This window comes from Suricata suricatta, chromosome 11 (assembly GCF_006229205.1).
Source record: "Suricata suricatta isolate VVHF042 chromosome 11, meerkat_22Aug2017_6uvM2_HiC, whole genome shotgun sequence".
Taxonomy (NCBI): Eukaryota; Metazoa; Chordata; class Mammalia; order Carnivora; family Herpestidae; genus Suricata; species Suricata suricatta.
Genome location: NC_043710.1, coordinates 51,653,158 through 51,665,539, shown reverse-complemented (window position 1 = coordinate 51,665,539; position 12,382 = coordinate 51,653,158). Strand labels below are relative to the sequence as shown.

The 12,382-nt window shown below is 38.3% G+C and overlaps 2 pseudogenes; both read left to right on the top strand.

Moving 5' to 3' along the window:
- LOC115272563 overlaps nucleotides 1-5,916 on the top strand; it is a 12,737-nt pseudogene extending 6,821 nt beyond the window's left edge.
- Nucleotides 5,917-6,012: 96 nt separating this feature from the next.
- On the top strand, nucleotides 6,013-11,625 carry LOC115272562 (annotated as a pseudogene).
- The last annotated feature ends 757 nt before the right edge of the window (nucleotides 11,626-12,382 follow it).

The following is a 12,382-nucleotide window of genomic DNA, read 5'->3' as shown; positions in this document are numbered from 1 at the left end:
TGTTTGCACTCATAGGTCTAGCAGAAAAACAAGAGAGACCTAATGGAGAACCAGGGGGAATGGAGGAGAGAGAGAGAGTTGGGGAGAGAGAGGGATGCAAAACTTGAGAGACTATTGAATGCTGAGAATGAACTGAGTGTTGAGGGGGAAGGGGGAGGGGGGAAGAGAGGTGGTGGTGATGGTGGAGGGCACTTAAGGGGAAGAGCACTGGGTATTGTATGGAAAACAATTTGACAATAAAATATTATGGAGGAAAAAAAAAGAAGAGTAACACTACTTCCTATGTGTGCAACCTCCTACAATTTGAATAATAATTTCATAATTTATGATTTTTTATGATGAGCTGATTATTAAAGAACTCAAGAAGCTTCCTAATGCATTAGACAAAAGAGTAGTAAGTTTTTCTATTACATGTTCATGAAAAGGTTTCTAAAATTTTGTTCTAGAATAATTATGCCCTTCATAGACATAATAATAAATGTCTTTGCATTTTGTTGCCATGTTTTTGAAGCGTGGTTTGCTATATGAAAACTGTGACCCTCAGGTCATCAATCTTTCATTCCATTTAGACACATGTCTACCTAAAATTTTGGAATCATGACTACTGTTTATACTATTCTATCAGTTACCGTCATATCAAAATACATGATACAATGAAATTGAACTTTATTCCTAGAGATGAGCTGAGAAACAACTGAAACTGATGCTGAGCTTTCCCCTACTTCTATTATTTTTCCCCATTAGTGACTTACTGCAAGCCTATCAAAAAATTTTGATCCCTCTATTCCAAATATTTATTTCTTAAATTCTGTCCATGCCATGAAGACATGATCTTAGTGCATATAAATTTTTCATTTGACATTGTATTGTACCATTCTATCATTAGTATTTCTTCATGGCATTTAAAATTCTTTATAAAATCTGAAAGAAAACAGTTTAGAAACTACAGGAATAGCACAACTAAGAACTGATGGTGCCTGAGAGAACTGAAATATGATAAATGGTATGATGATATTTAGGATCTATGAGCACACCTAGCAACTGTTTATGGCTTGATGACCAGAGTGGTATCATAGTTGATGCTCAAGTTTCTAGTTTGTGAACTCAAGTAGATGTTGTGGTTTTCAATGAGATAGTGACAGAGAAGGATTATTATTTATGCAATAAGATAGCAAAACCTATGTCGAACATACTGAGTTTGCGATACCTCTGGAACTTTGAAAACTATCCATTAGAAATACTGAGTTGAGTAAATACCCCCAAATGTCTCATACACTGCGCTAGACGTTTCTCAGGGACAGGAAAACAGTAGGTATCAAGATGAGTACTTTGCTTTCAGTATAACAGGTGACACAGACAAGAATTATTAGGCAAACATCAGCATTAACAATTCTGAGAAATGCTGTTCAGAAATGAAGAGTGCACAGACAGCTTGACAGGGAACTGTAATCTAGTACAAGGATTTGAATTATGACTCCCCTGAGGAAGTAATCTGTAATTGAGGCCCGGAGATTGATGATAAATAACCGGAGGAATATATAAAAAATTTTTGTCAGACAAAACAGAGTAAAACAAAATTGTGAATACAGTGGACTGTATGAAAAACAGGTGAATAAGTAACTATGAGATTCAGGTGGAAAAACTGAAAAGAAGACAGATACAAGGTTAGAAAAGATGAGGTTTTAATTTTGCTTTAGTCTTTAGGGCAACATGCAACTACAAATTTATTGCAATTAGAATGGCAAAAGCATCAATCATGTATGCTAAGAACATCAGTCCCGTACCAAATAAATGAGACAGATAGGACCTGATAGCAGGAGACAAGATAAAAGAGTGTTAATAAAAGGATAAAGTAGTGATTGAGCAAGGGTCAACTTAGGAAGTTGCAAGAACTGAGTGTATATGACATGTATTTAATGGATGGGACCATAAGGATAGTGACTGATTGTCAGGGATAAGAGTAATGGAGGTGGCAATCATGTTGAGGTTTTTGGAATGAGAAACTACAGAGATCCTATAGCCATGTCCTGTTATAAGGAAGGTCAGGGTGAATGGCATTTGTGTTAGAAATATTCGTTTTTAACCTATATGACTTGCCTAAGGTACATTCTTAATGTCCAGCCTGGGTTTGATATAGGTATCAGGTATCAGATGAGAAGAGTAGAGCTGGATACTGAATTTGCAAATCATGATCAAAACATGGTGTCTGAGGTCATTAGGGCAGATGGCTAAGTAAAGAAAATAATATAAGTATGCTAAAAACCCTGAACATTAAAAAAGGATGCAGTTGATCCCCAAAAATAGTCTGAAAAAGAAGCAATAAAAAGATTAAGGAAGTCTGATGTCAATGAATCCAAATGGAAAAGTTTTGTTTTGATTTTAAGTTTATTTATTTCTTTTTGAGAGGGAGATAGAGAGATAGTGGGGCAAAGAGAGAGGGAGATTGAGAATCCCAAGCAGGCTCCATGCTGTCAGAGCTCCCCTATATGGAGATCAAACTCATGAACCCTGACATCATGACCTGAGCTGATATTAAGAGTCAGATGTTTAACTGTCTGAGCCACCCAGACGATCCCTTTTTTAATGTTTATTAATTTATTTTGAGAGAGAGAGAAACAGAGAGAGAGGAAGAAAGAGAATCTCAAGCAGGCTTCATGGTGATGTCAGCAGAGAGCCCAACACGAGACTGGATTTCATGAACTATGGGATCATGACTCAAGTCGAAACCAAGTTGGACGTTCAACTGACTGAGCCACTCAGGAACCCCTGGAAAAGTGTTTTAAGGAGGGAAATTAGTATGTCAAAACTGTGTGACAGTGTCTTACATTGAGTACTGAAAAGTATTTCTTAAATTTAGAAGATCAAAGGAAAATTTGCCATGTACAGTGTGTGAAGTGGTGGCAACAGAGAAACCTGTCAAAACTGACATGAGTGAGGTGATCAAGGTTAACATCACCAGTCAGAAAACATGATGATAATATATGTCCTTCATATAATGTGATGAAAGTGACACCTTTTACCTGTAATCTTCCTCCAAAAAATCCACAACCCCATTCTCATCATGAGAACAAAATCAGACAAGTTCTAATTGAAAGCCATTTCACAATACCCCTAACCGCCAATCTTCAAGATTACTATGATCCACAAGAACAAGGTAAGTCTGGGAAATAGCCAAGAGACTAATGAGACATGGCAAGCAAACAATGTGTTATCCTGGCTAAGACCCTAGAAGAGAAGAAGTACATTAGCTAAAAAGTAAAGAAATAAAAGTACTTTTAATTTTTAGTTATTTTTAATATTGGTTTATTAATGTAAAAAATGTCACTATGTGTGAGGAATATATGGGAATTATAGTCTCGATTTTTCTCTAATCTAAAACTATTAGAAAACTATTTTAAAATATATAAAAGGCAATTTTAAATTTTTTGAATGTTTGTTTATTTGTGAGATAGAGACAGAGCGCAAGCAGAGGAGGGCCAGAGAGAGAGGGAGACACAGAGTCCAAAGCAGACTCCAGCCTCTGAGCTGTCAGCACAGAGCCTGCAATAGGGCTTGAACCCATGAACTACGAGATCACCACCTGAGCTGAAGTCAGACACTTAGCCAACTGAGCCACTCAAGTGCCCCTAAAAGATGAATTTTAAAATAAAGTTAATAAAATGGAGTTTTAAAAATAACTGGAGCCATGTTATTTTGGGGAAAGCAATCAAAATAAATACATAATTCCTTTAGACTAGAGTTAAAGAAGGTGCGATCTAGGAAATGATTTACTTACATTATTCGTAAACTCAGGCTGAGTTGAAGGGAAAAGTATCTAGCGAGACTAGTGGTCATTTAAGACCTAGGTATTTACTTCTAGATTATAAAATCCTATATTAAATGAAATAAATGTGCTCTAGACACTGCATTTCATTCCAAGCGAGTCAGGAAGCCCTGTGAAGTCATGTCTCCTCTCAGGGTTACAAACTCCATATTTTCCACCTTTCTGATAACAGGCATGCTTGAACTAGAGGCTGTGCACATTTGGATCACCGTACTCTTCTGTTCAGTGATAGGCAACGTGATCATCATGATGGTTGGTATCCAACAAACAAATGTTCCTGTATGTACCTCTTGCTGGACATGCTAGCTGCCTCTAATCTGGCTCTGGCTCTCTTCACCATCTCTTCAATGCTGAGGACCTTTTGGATGAATGCTTACATGTTGATCTTCCTTGCTTTGCTTTGCTTTCCTTTCCTCTTGTCTCCTCTCCTCTTCTTTTCTTCCTTCCTTCCTTCCTTCCTTCCTTCCTTCCTTCCTTCCTTCCTTCCTTCCTTCCTTCCTTCCTTCTTTCCTTCCTTTTTTAGTTCAAACTTGTTTAATACTGCCTTCATGCATAACTTGCTGCCATCAGCAGTCTACAGAATACTCATGTCACTGAGAATCTTTTCCACACCAGCATTTGACACAGAAACTGGAACTGAATCAGTAATGGAAAATTTGGAGTGGCAGTTTCTTTGCTGGAAAAGCATTTTCACTTCTCAAGAGGTGTGTTCTCTCTAAAAAAGGAACATTGCCTTCAGCCACTAACTCCCTCTCAGGGAGAACCCTGAGGCTGCTCTTTTATCTATTGAGACCCAGCTCAGGCTGAATTGTCAGTCAAGGAAGGAGATTTCTCCTAATTATGTGGTCAGATTTCCATACTCAGAATAGGGTATGATTCATTTTAAGAAGGAACCACTTCTCCAGACACTTGAAGGTTTGAGGATATATACTCAATACTTCTATGGGGTAATAACTGTCTGCCTAGGGTATTCCTTACACAGTACCAATGTCACTTTGTGTAGTCGATCTCTTTCACCAATGTTTTATAATTTTCAGAGTACAAGCCTCTCACCTCTTTGGTTCAGTTTATTCTCAGGGTTTTGTTCCTTTGGTACAATCATAAATAATGTTTTTTTTTAAATTTCTAACTGTGCTACTTTATTACTACTATATTGCTTCATTATTAGTATATGGTAGAAATACTACTTATTTCTGGGTAGTAATTTTGTATTTTGCAATTTACTGAATTCATTTACTATCTCTAGTAGTTTTTTGGTGGAGTCTTTAGGATTTTCTCTGTACAGTATCATGTCATCTGCAAATAGTGACAGCTTAAATTCTTCTTGCCAATATGGATACCCTATATTTCTTTTCCTTGTCTAATCCATGTGGCTAGGACTTCCAGAACTACAAGAGTGGACATCCTTCTCTTGTACCTCATCTTAGAGAAAGAGCTCTCACTTTGCTCTCAATCTTGTATTGGTCATAAAATAGCTGTTTCACGTGTGTGGAGTAATCGAAGGAAATTTTGGTGCAATAATTCTTACATTAATGAAAAATAATTGATAGAATGATACTAAGATCTCCTTGCTTGTGATCCTGTCCCAACATTAATGAGCAAAATGTAGTCAAAATAGACATAAGATATGGATTAAGGCAATAAATATTGTGAAAAAATAATGGAATGTGTGGAGGATGTTGCTAATAGTTATGAATGTGAGTTTTAAGAAATGATAGAAGCTAAGAGAGAAAAATCTCAGGCATCTACAAATAAACAGAGAAGGAAAGCCTACTGATGGTGTTTCAAAAAGCCCAACCTAGAGGCCATGGGACATGAAAAGATCAGTGTTTTCAAATTCATGGTTTGCATTTCCACAAAGAATAAGTCAGAAATCCTGACCCTTCTGCTGTCCACGTGTGAAAGCCTCTAACAGAAGCTCTGAAGGATTGTTTGCTACTACTGTCTTGCCATATAGCATAAGACCTCTGAATAATCTGGCCAAATTGTCACCCAAAGCACTGACCTTATTTCTTCAATGCTCGATGTGTCTCAGTATAGAGGGGTCTATGTCCTTTTCACTCACCACTCCCATTCTCCTTCTGTAGGTATGAGGCTTAGTAGTGAAAAGAGAGATTACAAACTTCCATGGCATCTGTCATATCTGGAACCCACAGCAGTAATGCTAATGGGAATCTTTGGACTACATTATGTGCAATTTTGGATTGGGTTTTCCTTCTTTGTAGGATGCCTGGTTGCTCTTCTGAGAAACATCATTTTACTGATCATCGTCCTTGCAAAATGCAGCCTGCGTCAGCCCATATACATTTTCTTGGCACTCCGGCTCTGTGTAGCCATTGCTCCCAAGGTATTGGCCATCTTCTGGCTTGGCTAGTGCTCCAAGGCTTTTGACACTTGCCTCACCTGTTTTAGTTTTGTGTTTTTCCATCTGTGCTATGCAGGGCATGTGTTCTGGCACCCTGTTGGTCATGGCCTTTGCTCTGTTGCCATCTGTGCTCTGCTGAGGCACACATCCATCCTCAAACTTATCACCCTAGTTACTATGTTTCTGATTGTGGCTATCTGGGCCATAGTGCTCATTGGCATTTTACCAATTTTAATCAAAAGACTACCTCTTTTCCTTCCCACTGTAACTGTCTGCTCCTACTGTGAATACATGGCCGTGGTTGAGACAGCTGCAGAAGACATCTGAGCTAATAAAACATACGGTCTCTTCCCTGCTTTACAATTATGGGATTTTACGTGATTTTTCCCTCAATTCTTATACCCTTATTTTCCAAACCATTTTTCACAGGCATCAATAGCAGGCATGACTCAAAGTATTTAATACATACACAATTCATATTTTTATTTTCCCTGATCTTGCCTTCCTCTCCTTCTTTAGCCACCATTATGGACATGTAGCTCCCCTTACCCACATTCTCCTGTCTACCATGTACCTCTTTGTACCACCTACACTCAACCCTATGTGCTATGGAGTAAAAAATAAGGTAATTCATAAGTGTGTGGTAGAGATTTTTTTCTGAATCATCAATCCCAACAGTAAACTATTAGATGGTTACCAGTTGAAAAACAGTTAATAGAGAAAACAGTTTTACACCATCATAAAGACAGAGACAGGTTGCCCTCTGTGCATTCACTGTTGGGAGCTTTACTTCAATATGCACACACTTAAAGACATTTAATTTCACAAACTATAGTTAGAATAAATAAAATTTATTTAGGTTAAGGCTGATATTAGCTCTATTCATTCATTTTAATTCTAATTTTAACTGTATCACATCCTTCCTTTTATTTACTTCATTTGCCATTCTTTTACTCCTTGATAAGAAAGCTTACTGATTTTTGAACTTACATCTTTTGGAATATTTGCATTATAAGCTTGAGATTTCTTTTCAACCACTGCTTTTGCTGCATCTCATAGTCCTGAACATTTTGTCTTAAAGCGCAGTCATAGTCCAGTAACAAAATAAGAAACTGCCATTCATAACCTCCTAGCTTTAACTTTAAACATACCAAGTCAGGGTCCCTCCTTTGGGGAGGTCTTACTGAACGAGAGCAGGGAATACTGGTTAGGCTCTAGGATAGATGTCCTGGTGTAACAGTCCCCCCTTAAACAGCTGTTGTCCATCTGCACAGTGATGATGCTGGTATCACCCTTTGTTGCCCCTAGAACATCACGCAGGTCAAACTAGTATAATCATTGGCCACCATCTGGCCAAGAAATCTGGTGGTTCTACCAAAACTGTGGTGCTCAGGCAGATATACAGGAGTTTCTAGGAGATTGTCCATGGGCTGGAGCACTAGCGGAGTCAGAGACAACCCACAGGTCTGCTGCTGAGCCCTTTATAAGTTACTGCAGCACTAAGTGCTCAGGTTCATTTCCTATACTTCTGACTAGCACTGTGGTCTGATATTTAGCTTAAAAAAATTTTTTTAAATGTTTATTTATTTTTGTTGACAGGGACAGAGCATGAGCAGGGAAGGAGCAGAGAGAGAGGGAGACACAGAATCCATAACAGTGTCTGGGCTCTGAGCTGTCAGCACAGAGCCTGATGTGGGGCTAGAACTCACAAACCTGTGGGGTCGTGACCTGCACCGAAGTCAGAGGCTTAACTGACTGAGTTACCCAGACACCCCTGATATTTAGCTTTAATATTACTCCCATCTCCTGGCAGGGAACATCACACACATCCAGTATTAATAAATGCCCATCCTGTTGGCCTTTTGGTATATGGGTTTGTAGCCACATCTTCCCAATGTTAGCCAGGTGATATGGCTTGGTTTGGCCAGTAACCATCATCTTCCCCAAGGGCATTATCATTCACATAATCATATATATGCCTAGCAACTTTTTATGGTCCATAAGTGGAGAAGGGTAAGTCTCTGCACAAATGTACTTTCATTCCACCTTGCATAATCCTTTCTCTGGATTTGAGTCCTTAGATGTGAGTAATAACAGCTGAGGGAAACTGTCTTGGTGAGGGAAACTAAATACCTGAGCCATCATTCCCAATTAACCAGCAGAGTCAGCTTTCCGACTACATATCTACAGTTATTCTATACCCTGGTGCACACAGTACTGCTCCATTCAGTCATGAACAATAAAGCTGTAATTACTGCTGCAACCAGAGAATCCTTTGCTTTAACCACATAATCAAGTTATCTCTTTTCCTTGTACTGCCACAATAGGATTTGGAATGTAAAATGGATGCTTCAACCTTCTAGACATCCTGGGATGTTCTTACCCTGAATTTATTCATCTGATTTCTTCCTCTAAGCCAGGCACATTGCCAAGTCAATCTATAACTCTGGCCAGTATTCAAAGTGTCATAGAATATTATCACATGTCCAAATATCCCTGTGAAATGTAATTAACTTTACGACAATACTATAAGCAGATTGAGGATGACCATGTTATCCAGAATGTCCAGGGACTCCCCATAAAGAAATACGTAGTCCTAAGTGTAAACTGTATCTTCCCTGAACTTCTCAAACAGTTTGCACAGAGGATGCCAATGAAGACCCCTGGTGAGTTGTAGCAACTAAGAAAAGCAAACACAGTAACACAAATTATGTCATGTCCTTATGAGATTTTTAATTGAAGTGAGTGTTCTGTGTTTTCAGTATGAGGATATTTGTCTTGTACATAGTTATCCCCTTACACTGTAATATGCCTCCAGGTCCTCAAATGACTAAAGCCAACATCTCTACTCCTACTGGGCTTCACTGTTTCACACAAACAGCTATATCAATTGTGACAACGTGGTACTGATGCAAAGATTCTGGAAATGGCCAATGTGATAAACATGAGATCTGGAATGGACAAATGTCTGTATATGTCAAAGTTCTGTGCAGTGCAATAGAGAATAATGTTCTCTCTCTTAATGTATGCTGATGAGTAAACTGGATATTCATATGGAGAAAAAACACTCTTAAGTATATCTTAATGCCAACATCACACCATATAGAAAAAGTAGACTGCAGATTTATTTTAAATTTTAATCAAAAGGCCAAACAATAAACTATAAGAAGAAAATATGGAAGAGGAAATATGTACTACGTACGCAATGCTATAGAATCAATAATTCAAAAAGTCAATGTTCTAACAGATTAACAGTTCAATTGTAAACAAAGATACCTACCACTGAACATGTTCTACTAATTCTCCAATAGCACTGGTAAAAACTCATCCTTAATTTCATTGAATTTGAACTTGTCCTGTGTCTTTCTTCAGATGTGAAATGTTCTACATGAACTTCACTACAAGATCTCCAAGAAAAACTAATTCATTTCATATGATGCAAATTAACAACATTCATTCAATATTTATTCACCTCTTGCTATCAGACACAGTAAAAACACTGGGATAGAGGAATGTGAATAAAATGGGCAAAATCAGGGGCGCCTGGGTGGCTCAGTCAGTTAAGCATTGGACTCTTGATTTTGGCTCGAGTCATGATCTCACAGTTGTGAGTTCAAGCCCTGCATCAGGCTGTGCACTGACGGTGCAGAACCTGTTTGGAATTCTTTCTCTCTCTCTCTCTCTCTCTCTCTCCCTCTCTCTCTGCTCCTTTTCCACTTGTGCTGTCTCTCTCTCTCTCTCAAAAATAAATAAATAAACTTAAAATATTTTTAAAATAGGCAAAATCACTATTACATTAAATTGAACTACAAAAATACCTTGGAATTAAGTGTCAATAGCAAAGGAACTTTTTCATTTCACCTGGTTCTGAATGAACACAGTAACTAGGATCGTCTCAACAAACAAGTACCTCTGAGATGGTTTGTGGTCAAGACTAAATTGTGCATAGTTCCCAGAGGCAAGCTTCTGATATTTGAGGTTCTTCCAAATACCCTGGCAAAAATCTAGTCCATAGAGGAGCCATTACTTGCCCTTTTACAAAGTTCACTATGACCCTGACTTCTTTTTTGTTTTTTAATTTTTAATGTTTATTTATTTGAGAGAGAGAGATAGACAGAGACAGAGACAGAGAGACAGGGACAGAGACAGAGGCAGAGAGAAAGGGAGACACAGAATCTGAAGCAGGTGCCCTGACTTCTTAACTGCCTATGCTATGAGGTTACCTGCTACCTATCCTTGCTAGGATATAAAGAGTTAGAAAACACAAAGTTGCATTTTTCTATGTGCCTAAGAAGCAGTAGCTCACTTTGCTAAGTGCTTTAGATTCATTATCTTGCTTAAATAAAGTTCCAAAAAGGTATGGTTTATCATTCCTTATTTGGAGAAGTGGAAATTAAGTCTCACATGACTAGTAGTTCTTAAGCATAGAGGTATGATTATCATACCTGTTTATCCAATGCAAAGATCATTATTTTTACACAGAAATGCTGAAACTAATAAGTAAATTTTTATTATACTAGGGTAGTTTAAGTCAGCACCCAAGCCAGGTATGCCTGTTTCTACAGATGTACTAAAAATTAAAATTCCTCATATAATATTATTACAATATTTGGGAAAGCAAAGATTAATTAATGTTGCATGAAACTGAAATTCACATATGGGAATATATGGCTCTTAGTCAGATATATTTTTCCCAGTCAGAATTATGATTTTAAGTACCCAAGCTACTTTTAAAAGAGAAAATAAAATAGAATAGCCCTATTTCAGATGTTAGAAGTTAGAGAAGAAACAAAGTTCAATAAAAATAGATGAAAGCAAATAATAAAAATACTTTCAGAAAATATTTGGAAGTTTATAAGGTAGAATTAATACTTAAATCTAAAATTATGATTTATGGGGCGCCTGGGAGCTCAGTCGGTTAAGTGTCTGGCTTCAGCTCAGTTCATGATCTCGCGGTTCGTGGGTTCAAGCCCCATGTCGTGAGCTTGGAGATTGCTTCAGATTCTATGTCTTCCTCTCTCTATGACCCTCCCAAGCTCTCTCTCCCTCAAATATAAATAAAACATTAAAAAATTAAAAGTATGATTTGTGCAATCATTACTACATCAAGCCCATTAACATACAGCTAAAATGAAACCATTTTTGAAATTAATAAAATGTAACTTCACAAATATCTGTCTCTGCCTCTTTTACAACTGCATATTCAGAGCAAAGAAAGGGATATTTTGAGGCAAGAAAAGAACGTTTGTTCTAAGGAAAAAAAAATTCCTACCTGATCTGGTGGCACTACAGACCTCGATCCACTGAATTAGGGCATTTGCAGTCTGCTGGAGAGACGCCCAAACTCTGCTGGGATCATCTCCAAACTAGCAATTCAGCAGGACCTTCGAAGGCTGTTCCATCACTTGAGGAGGCCTCCAAGTTCTGGGTCATGTGATAAGTGAGAAACTAATGGCTGTCATGACCACGTGCCCAAAGTGGTACCTCCACGGCTATACAGTTTGATGACATATTTTGTAAGATCCTATCTGGGTGGACCCATGACTTTGTACACCTTCAGTTACTTTTGTTTGCTGAGGTCCTAAAAACAGAAAAGGCGATTCCATACAGAAATTGACTGAATATAATCAACACCAATCCTGCTGAATTGCTCATTCTATCAGGTCAAAAGAGATCCACTGTAATTAACCTGACACTAAGTCGCTGGTTGATGTCCACATCAGCTCTGCTTCTGGAAGGCTGCACATTCAGCAGCAACAATGAGTAGAGCAGTCCTGGTGTGGGGGGCCCCACACAGTCGGATTCATGCACAACTTCCATCTGTTCCCCCATGTCTACTGCATACATTTGACATGTGTTCCAGCACTGAGGATGACAGATGGCAGAGGATGACTTCTGGCCAAACCACTTCTGACTACCTGGTTGTTTCATGCTCCCTCCATGCTTGAGGCTCTTGGTGGATATTAACTGTAAACACAAACACCTTTACTCTGGTGTCCTGTGCTTTGGATCGGCTGTATGTCTCTTCTGTAGAAGGCCTTTGTCCAGTGTTCCATTACTTCTCCATCCAGCCTCCTGACCAATTAGTCTTTCACAAACTTCTAGGAGTCTACATATATTCTTACCTCAGCTCACTCCTTTTTTAACACATAAAGGATGATCAGGTACACCTCTTGAAGCTGGAACTGTTGGGT